The sequence below is a fragment of the Aulostomus chinensis genome, chromosome 2 (assembly GCF_037954235.1).
Source record: "Aulostomus chinensis isolate RoL2024-O1b breed Wild chromosome 2, RoL_Achi_v1.0, whole genome shotgun sequence".
NCBI classification, from domain to species: Eukaryota; Metazoa; Chordata; class Actinopteri; order Syngnathiformes; family Aulostomidae; genus Aulostomus; species Aulostomus chinensis.
The window spans coordinates 5,453,481-5,463,276 of record NC_141321.1 but is presented as its reverse complement, the minus strand read 5'-3'; the positions used below and the strand labels follow the sequence as shown (position 1 = coordinate 5,463,276).

The following is a 9,796-nucleotide window of genomic DNA, read 5'->3' as shown; positions in this document are numbered from 1 at the left end:
TTTTGTTTTTATGGTAAAATACCAGCAGCTGTGGTTGCCGAAACTCTACCGTTAAATTGCGCTACAAAATTTTTGTCATGTATGGTAAAAAATGTATTGATATTGTTGATTTTACCGTGCTTAATTCGACATTATACCATAAAAAATAAAGTTTTTACATTTAAAAAAACATTGTTTTACCTGAAAATTTACATGAAAATGTGTAATTTTTTACAATGAAATACCGGCAGCTGAGGTTGCCATAACTCTACCATTAAATTACGGTAAAACATTTTCTTCTTTTATGGTAAAAAATATATTGATGCTGTTGATTTAACGGTTAAAAAATGTACTTAATAAAAGTAATAAAAATAAAGAAAATATCAGATGTGCATATTCTAAATATGCTTTTAATATTCAGCCAAATTAGCATTTCAATTGTTGTCAGATGCAGAACTTGCCAGACAGTGTATACTGTCATTCATTCTATTCTGTAAACTTAATACATAGAGCATGAATTAATATTGTCAAATTACTTCATGTACCAGAACAGCCAGAAAAACATCCATCTTAAAATTTTTCCAATATAGAAAATCTTTATTTTATATTTGTTATGTTGTCACCATCAAATACTTGAACATATCACAAAATATCTAAGAATGAGAACAACATTATGTAAGAAATGTTCACTTTCTGTTCCAATTTCAAAACCAGTGTAGTAAAACTGAACACACTTTACTTACAAACTGTAACAAGAAACCTTTACAATTAAGTTGAGAGAATTTAAGTGCATATTTTGGTACAAATCTGACCACAAAGTGATATCAGTGTACTTACAGTAACATATTCACATTATCAAAATAAAATAATCCCTCAAGGGAAACTTCGGTTTATTTCAACCTGTCTCCTATCATCATAAATGTGCTTCATGTGTCTCGTGACGTTAAAATATTAGTTGTCATATTGGCCGTTGTCCAGATACAGCCGGAGCGCTGCTCATAGCTGCATACCTGTTACAAGGTAAGTGAACAGGCTCACATTCACGGGCAAAGTTAGTCCACTAAACAAGCTTTTTTCCCCCCACATTGTTGGTATAAATGTCAGAGAACATATAGAAGCCACATGTCAATGTGTTGTGGTAGCTTATAGCCTTACCTGGTGCAGCTTTCATGATTACGAGTGGAGGTAATTCGCTCAAACATGTAAACAAAGATGGCTTAAAACAGGGAAGCTAACAGAACACGTTTACATGTGGTTTCTACATCTTCTCTGACATTTATACTGACCACGTGAGGCGGTGTGCCTGTTCACTTACCTTGTAAAGGCTCTGAAGCTAGGAGCAGCGCTCAGGGTGCATCTAGACAGTGGCTAACATGACAACTAATATTTTCACCTCACTCGTCACATGAAGCACATTTATGACGATGGGAGACAGGTTGAAATAAACCAAAGTTTCCCTTTAAGTGGAGCAAAAGTCCACGCATAAATCAACCTCACGTCTCCGCCCTTTGATCCTCATTCAGGACGTGGACACCTCCCTCAGGTCTCACAAACTCTCTGAAGTCCTTTGGCCTTATCTTAACACCGTTGGTAGCTGCCCTGAAAAGCATTTTCATTTCATGTAGAGGATCAAGTTCATGCATCAAGTTAAACACAATGTCTGCAATGACTGTAACATTGAGTGTACCTTCTATCATACTGGCCCTCAACTTCACTGGGAGGTCCACTCATGGTCAGCCAGGTCTGAGGTCAGAGTGAAGACTCTGGGATTGACTGAGAACACTTTCTTCTTCTTCTTCCACTCGACTTTGGTGCCTTTCTCAGGATTGATTGAAAAGAAACACCTTCGTATATGAGAGAGAGAGAGAGAGAGAGAGAATCTCAGATGGGATATCTTGCATTTTCTAATGTTATAAAAAGAAAAAAAATCACCGTTGGAGGAACTCCAGTGTAGACCGTAGTTCCACGGGGTCGTGTATGTTGAGGCAGGAGTCACTGCCAAACATCAGGCAGATGTGAAGGAAGTGACGTGGTCGTTGACAACCTCTTTGTCGATGCTCAGCATAAATGTCTCAGCGGCAAAGCAGGAGGACCCTAAGAATTAACATGAACAAAAAAATAAACTTTAATGACACGGGCTTCAATAACAGCCATAAATTCAATGGTACTTATTTCAATGTAGGATGAGAGTCATACAACCTACTGTTAGCAGAACTTGTTAGCAGGTCAAATGTTAGCCACTGTCTCAAAATGGTCTCCAAGCTAACATGAAAATAAACAAGTAAAAGTACATGTGGGTGCTAGTACACCGATAGAGAAAGCTTGCAGGTTTGGTTCAGTTTACTTACCACACACAGTAAGGCAGGGTGTTGGAGGCACATTCTCCATCTGAACCTCTGCAGCAATGCTGGTCTTCTCAACCAAATGGAACAGATGCTCTTCCTTCTCAACAAAATGAGCCAGTAAAAGAAGCACCATCTGCATGACCTCTTCAAACTCACACCAGTCAGTTCCTGGAAGTGTGCTATCAGACCAACTTGGAGTGAATGGAGTCTGTAAAAGTACAACAAAAGAGACTTGAGATCATGAAACCTTTAATGTTTTTCTACTCTTAGAGAAATTAAACGATTGCATTACTTGTGCAGCTCAAGAAGAGAAGTGTGCTGTGTAGTGGTGTCAATGTTTTACACTCCCCCTTTTGGGCCCAGGCAGCAACCAGTCTTCTGGCTTGTATGGGCTTCAATACTGGCAGCAAGTCTTCCTCTGTAATGTACTGCAAGTCATCTGTTGTTACTGCTACAAGTGTTTTCAAAGTGTCTCCTACTGACTTGACAACTTGATCAGGAAGATCTGGAAGCACTGCTGCTATGGCATCGCTTATCTGTGTTGATTCAGCCATATCTGTTTGGACACACAAAAGAGAGAGTTTCGCATCTGGCCTACTGATTTAGTGTGACAAGAGGCTGTGCTTCAATGGGACAAACTAGTATCCATTGTTTATGTAATATGAAAAAGGCCACAGGTCAATTAGTTCACTAACAAGTCTGCATTCTAATCTTCCCGTGTTTTTTACAGAGTACATGTGGTAGTGTGAAAGAAATTCCCCATCGTGCACTCTCATCAGGAAATGAAGTGCAAAGTCATCTTTCCAAAGAATGAGGATGACTTCAACAAACTCCACTGAATCATCTTTCTTAGAGACAACAATCATCTTTCTTAGTGACAACAATCATCTTTCTTAGAGACAACAATCATCTTTCTTAGAGACAACAATCATCTTTCTTAGTGACAACAATCATCTTTCTTAGAGACAACAATCATCTTTCTTAGTGACAACAATCATCTTTCTTAGTGACAACAATCATCTTAGTGACAACAATCATCTTTCTTAGTGACAACAATCATCATTCTTAGAGACAACAATCATCTTTCTTAGTGACAACAATCATCTTAGTGACAACAATCATCTTAGTGACAACAATCATCATTCTTAGTGACAACAATCATCTTTCTTAGTGACAACAATCATCTTAGTGACAACAATCATCATTCTTAGTGACAACAATCATCTTTCTTAGAGACAACAATCATCTTTCTTAGTGACAACAATCATCTTTCTTAGTGACAACAATCATCATTCTTAGAGACAACAATCATCTTTCTTAGTGACAACAATCATCTTAGTGACAACAATCATCTTTCTTAGTGACAACAATCATCTTAGTGACAACAATCATCTTTCTTAGTGACAACAATCATCTTAGTGACAACAATCATCTTAGTGACAACAATCATCTTTCTTAGTGACAACAATCATCTTAGTGACAACAATCATCATTCTTAGTGACAACAATCATCTTTCTTAGAGACAACAATCATCTTTCTTAGTGACAACAATCATCTTTCTTAGAGACAACAATCATCTTTCTTAGTGACAACAATCATCTTTCTTAGAGACAACAATCATCATTCTTAGAGACAACAATCATCATTCTTAGTGACAACAATCATCATTCTTAGTGACAACAAACTGGCCCTTCCTGTAAGTTATCCCATTATACTGCACATCACCAGCAGTTTTTGTATTTCTTTCAGTGAAGCCAAAATGGAGAATTATGCCTTTAACTTCCTCACTGTACAGCTCTGAGTAAAAAGGTGATCCACCTTTGAACCATTTCTTTTTGTTGATCAGGTACTTGAGGTAAAGAGCAACATCGCATGAGAGGACACCCTCAAAGACTTCATGACCGAGATGGGGGGGCATGCCAGGTGAACAAACATCAAAGTTTTGTAGAGTATTAAATACTGACCTGAACTTCATCCCCTGCACTTGTGGAGCATCCTCTGTCTCCAGCTGTTCAATGGCAGAGCTGTGCGTTTCTTTAGTCCGCTCCAGTCCACAGACGTTAGGATCAGCACCCTGAAATTCAGTTCGAGAAATCAGAAAATATCTGCAGAAGTACTCAGAAGAACTGAAATTGTCTGTGAAACCACCAATGGTGTGAGAGCCCAGGTTGTCTCCAGCAATGCAGTAGAGAGCTCCCTTTAATACAAGTTCATCTCCCATTGATATCCCATTTCCCTCCAGTTCTTTCAGATCAGTAAGCAGTTCAGAAAAAACCTCGCCATGGCCAAATTCCTTGAAGTCCTTCTCTCCACCCAATCAAACCAGCTGCATGGGGTCAACATTTGACCGTACATGGGGGAGCATGTTGAGAAGAGAGAAGTACACAGCCAAAACCTTGTGCTTCTTTTTTGCAGAACCCAGTGGATTCACAACTTCGAATGCATCCTGGTACTAAAACCAGCTTGAGACAACTTGGGTTTTCCTGAAAAATGTGTTTGACATAAACACCTCACCATCACAACAGTCAGAGAGAACATCTGTTTTTGAAGCATTGGGATCCGCTGACATGAGGCCCTGCCGAAAGCCGGACTTGTGCATACCCTTTTTAAGTGTTTAGTGCAGGAATATAACAGGCACACCTCTCTGTCCTGCTCTCATCTCTGCCAACACGATTTGTTTGGGCTCCACGTATTTGAACACGTCTTTAAAGCACTGGGTTCTTGAGCAAGCCGTTCTCACTGGCCCTGGGTGGCAATGCTTAAACAGGTCAGATTGTGACCAGCACGCTCACCATAGTCTCCAGCACATAGACGGATCCTTCTTTAGCCCTCCAGGTGGGTAAACTCACACGCACGCTCACCATAGTCTCCAGCACATACACGGATCCTACTTTAGCCCGCCAGGTGGGTAAACTCACACGCACGCTCACCATAGTCTCCAGCATATAGACGGATCCTTCTTTAGCCCGCCAGGTGGGTAAACTCACACGCACGCCCACCATAGTCTCCAGCATATAGACGGATCCTACTTTAGCCCTCCAGGTGGGTAAACTCACACGCACGCTCACCATAGTCTCCAGCACATAGACGGATCCTACTTTAGCCCGCCAGGTGGGTAAACTCACACGCACGCTCACCATAGTCTCCAGCACATAGACGGATCCTACTTTAGCCCTCCAGGTGGGTAAACTCACACGCACGCCCACCATAGTCTCCAGCATATAGACGGATCCTACTTTAGCCCGCCAGGTGGGTAAACTCACACGCACGCTCACCATAGTCTCCAGCACATACACGGATCCTACTTTAGCCTGCCAGGATTGCGCTGATTGGCCGATTTGAAACTCGGCGCGTTAATGTCAACTCACGCACAATCCCCAAGCTGCAGAGGGGAAATACAACTTCTGCTCAGTTTGAGCAGGTTTTGAGACGGTTTTAAAATAATTAATTTAAGATGCTTTTAAATGTAGCAGTTTTGAGATGCTATTAGAATCCATCAGCTGTTTTTCAGATGCTTTTACAATCATGTTTGGAGACGCCTCTAAAATCAGTCAGATGTTTGTCAAATCATTCAAAAGGTTTCCCTTATACAGTATAAATTGAATTTACCTCTGGACCATATTTTTAACATGGTCTTCCTGTAAAAATGAAGGTATGATTTTGCAGAATGTTTCACAGTTTTATACTGTAAATTAAAATGTAAGCATCAGCAAAATCTTTAATTTAAGCAGAATAATGCCGTCAATTTTACAATGATTTCTCTTCTGTGGTATTTACTACGGTATTTTCCCATGAGTTTTACCATGTTTTTAAATTTTCACAGAAAGAATCTGTGTTTTCTACAGATTACGACTGTAAAAATTACAGTTAGGTATTGTTCCTTGATTTACAGTCATTCAATGTATTTACTACGGTGATATACTATTTTAGATTTTACGGCCTTTTATCTGTGGCCATTTGACAGGTTTTTTACCGTAATTCCTCCGGACTTTTTTTGACAGTGTACATGAGTTACATAACAACAACACAACACACATTTGGTGAGAACGTGCAGTGGAACGGTCACTACATCCCAATAGGGAGATGCATTTTCATTGACGTTGAACTGGTTGAAGAATTCAGGGCGGGCAAGTGAGCGATTGCTCTGGTCGTCTGACACTGCTTATGCCTGAATTGCTGTTTTCATCTCTTTGACTTTAACTAGACGTATTTTGCAGTAGGATTAGACATTTGCGCCCCCCCCCCCCAAACCTCTGTACATTTTGATGTTATTGCAGGAGGAGTTTTAGCAAGGGCTATATGCGTCTCTTCTTCCTCGTCTTGCTTTGGTGGAGCTTCTGAGGTCCAAGCTGCTGGAACCAGAATGTAGAGCTGATGTGTGAGTCTTGCTGCCACACTCTCAAAACCCAGTTTCTCTCTCACAGTCTTTCACTCTATGTCTGGTTGATCTGCAACACCTGAAACAGAAGTTCTTTGCTTTCAGACAAGTTTTGCGCTCTTTCATAGGCTTACTTCATAAGTGCAGCAGTTCCTCAGTGCATGAGGCTTGTTGTGCCCTGCATGGCAAGGGGTTTTTCAGTAGGGTGTGTAGGTGCTACCCCTGCCTCAGAAACCCCTTCTGTCTTTCTGACAGACACTGGTAATTTGTTACTTTGTTGTGTACGTCTTTCCGCTTTGGTGGGACCTGAGTAGTTAGCTTAGGATATCATGAAATTCGGGTCATTTCTGGTATTGGCTTGGCAACGGACAATCTGTGAGGACAAAGCAAAAGGTGGAAAGGGGACTTGGTTTTGTTCTTTGTATTTTGACCTTTGAGTGACCCACTTTTCTTGGAGAATGAATTGGAGTTTTTCTAAAATAGGATTCAGTCCACAAGATGTATTGAGATATGCTCATCCCGACACGGTTGGGTTAAAAAGGCACAGGTACTGGATGACTCAGATTCCGGTGTGCTGGTGCGACCAAACCTGAGTAACATGTTAACCAAAACAAAGATCACTTCTTACCCTTCACTTTATTTGAAGCAAATTACTTCCAACGTTCATTAAAGTCTGTGCTTTGACTATCAGAGAAAAGTGAAACAAGAGCACCCACGTCTGTCTGGTTCTCAGCATCGTGCCCTGCTTCCACTGACGCTTAAATCTGTCAATCTGTACGTCTGACAGGTCCCTCCTCAGAGCGAGAGCCTGTATCTCCATGATGACATATAAATAAAGGTTCAATTGAAAGTGAAAGAGGCAGAGGTGAGGGCAAAGCCACTGGGGGATTTCACCCCAGTAAACAAGCAGGCCAGGTCACATCACACAGGAAGGTGGCCCAGGCTGAAATCATGGCTGGGAGAGACTTCAAAAAGTCGCTACAGGTTTTAGTGCGCTAGTTCTTTTTAAAAGCAAACCACAAGCATGGGACTTCAAAATGTCAGGTTCTCACTGCTGTATAATTACACTGTCACAGACTTGGGACTTATCACGACTGATTAGTCTGCCCACACACAGCAGCGGGATCCATAACACACACACACACACACACACACACACACACACACACACATACACACACACACACACACACACATCGAGCTGACGAGTCTCGATTAATGTATAAAACCAAATAAGAATTATCACAAAAAAATGAAACCCACAAAATAAACAATATCCTAGGAAAACAAAACAATCTTAAACCAACAAATAGGGAAACAGGATCAAGTAAACATGATAATTAAATGTTGAAACTGAAAGGAGGAGCCATGGCTCGAGTTATTGGTTCTGAACAAACGTACCGACCCATCTACAGCGCGGGTTCACGTTTATCCAGCAGCTACCAGGTCGCTATGGTGATGAAATCCAACAGTATGAAAAAGCAGCAGAGGTGCCGGGCTGGAGGCTGACGGCTGGACCCACAGGGTCACCAAGCAGCACTGGTGCCAACATATGCAGCACCACTTGCACCAGGCAGGAGGAAGGCTGCACCATCACTGTGGCAGAGTAAACATGCGGCACGAACCAGAGGCTGAGCTCCAGCAGCAAAGGTGACCTCACAACAAGGCAAATGAGAGCTTATCCAGCAAAGTAACTCACCCCAAGTAACAGCTGAGTGATGCAGACGATGATGCTTCCTAGAGGCGAGGACCAGGGATTCAGCAGCTAGTAGGGCAGCCTGCAGACTGAGGCTGCTACTGCCTTACTAGCCGCTGAATCCCTGGTCCTCGCCACAGAAAAGGGTTGGTCATGATAGAATTCCATGATCCCGTCTCTTGCAGCCTGTCTGCAGTTGAATAGGCAGCTCATACCCATGAGGAGTTTTCAGGTGACCTATGAGATTGGAGGTGTTAAAATTCATATACTTTTCTAAATTTCCAAATCCTCTTATGAACTGCGAATAGCGATCTTGCTGCCTTCCTCTGAAGACCTCCTCTCCCTTCACTGCACGGTTGCACAGGCTCAGCAGCTTGACATCAGCATTTTCCTGATTCAAGTCAAATGAGAACAGTTCTGGCTTCATACCATCGGGTCTATTTATTGGTTAAATTAATTTACCAGAGCAACAAAAATCTTGTCAATGAAGACCACATCTCCCATCAGCCCCGGAGCTCAGAAAAGCTGAAAGAAGAAACTCACTAATGGCTTTCATTTTGTTCTCACGAATGTTTGCAGGATGGATGGAGACAAGGTGAGGTGTGTATTTGTGGCTCCAGCAGATGTGATGACAGGACAATGGTGAAAGACAGTTCTGATGTGACTGTTCACACACTTTTACATGTAAGACAACAAATAAATAAATCACACCACCCTAATTAAAGAAATAGAGGACGACCTCACCCGGTGGAGGACACCACCCACATCACTGATGGGAAGAGTAGCAACAGTGAAAATGATGATCTTGCCAAAAATCAACTATGTTTTCTCAATGGTTCCGACCCAGCCTCCCCGGACTTGGTTCCAAACACTCGACTCTAACATCTCCAAATTTCTCTGGAAAGCTAAGCCACCACGTATAAGCTTAAAGACTTTACAAAAGAGTAAAGACCACGGTGGCTTGGAACTACCACATTTTTATAATTACTACTTGGCCAATAGATTACAATACATACTAAAATGGTTCAAGCCAAACTCATTAGACCAAGCATGGCTCGATATTGAACAAACATTCTGCAAAGAAATCCAAATCTCTGATCTCCCTTTTATCAGCCCTGTTATCAAGCACCACAGCTGCTTTAAGTAGATTAGCATCAGCAACACCCTCATAGCCTGGTGGGAACTTCTCAAGAGCAATGGGCTCTCCAACACCCCTTGCAGGCTCACGCCTATCTGGAACAATCCTGACATCCTGCAAAATAAAAAAACAATACATTTTGCTGCATGGGCCAATAAAAGGATTAAATCTAGAGCAGATCTTCCAAGACAAAGAATTCATAGAATTTAACCAAATTACAGCAAATTATGGAATCAACAAAAACAAATTTCTGGAATAT

At 41.5% G+C, this 9,796-nt stretch overlaps 1 long non-coding RNA gene across 2 annotated transcripts; it reads right to left on the bottom strand.

Annotated features, from left to right (window-relative positions):
- Nucleotides 1-1,271: 1,271 nt before the first annotated feature.
- On the bottom strand, nt 1,272-2,461 carry LOC147268874 (uncharacterized). Of its 2 annotated transcripts, XR_015111195.1 has the most exons (5): nt 2,328-2,461; nt 2,183-2,241; nt 1,912-2,073; nt 1,667-1,823; nt 1,272-1,578 (listed from the first exon to the last, which is right to left on the bottom strand). It is a non-coding gene; the product is annotated as an uncharacterized LOC147268874 (long non-coding RNA). The 2 variants fall into 2 exon arrangements; XR_015111196.1 differs by lacking the exon at nt 2,183-2,241 and having other exon boundaries at nt 1,273-1,578; nt 2,328-2,365.
- Nucleotides 2,462-9,796: the final 7,335 nt, after the last annotated feature.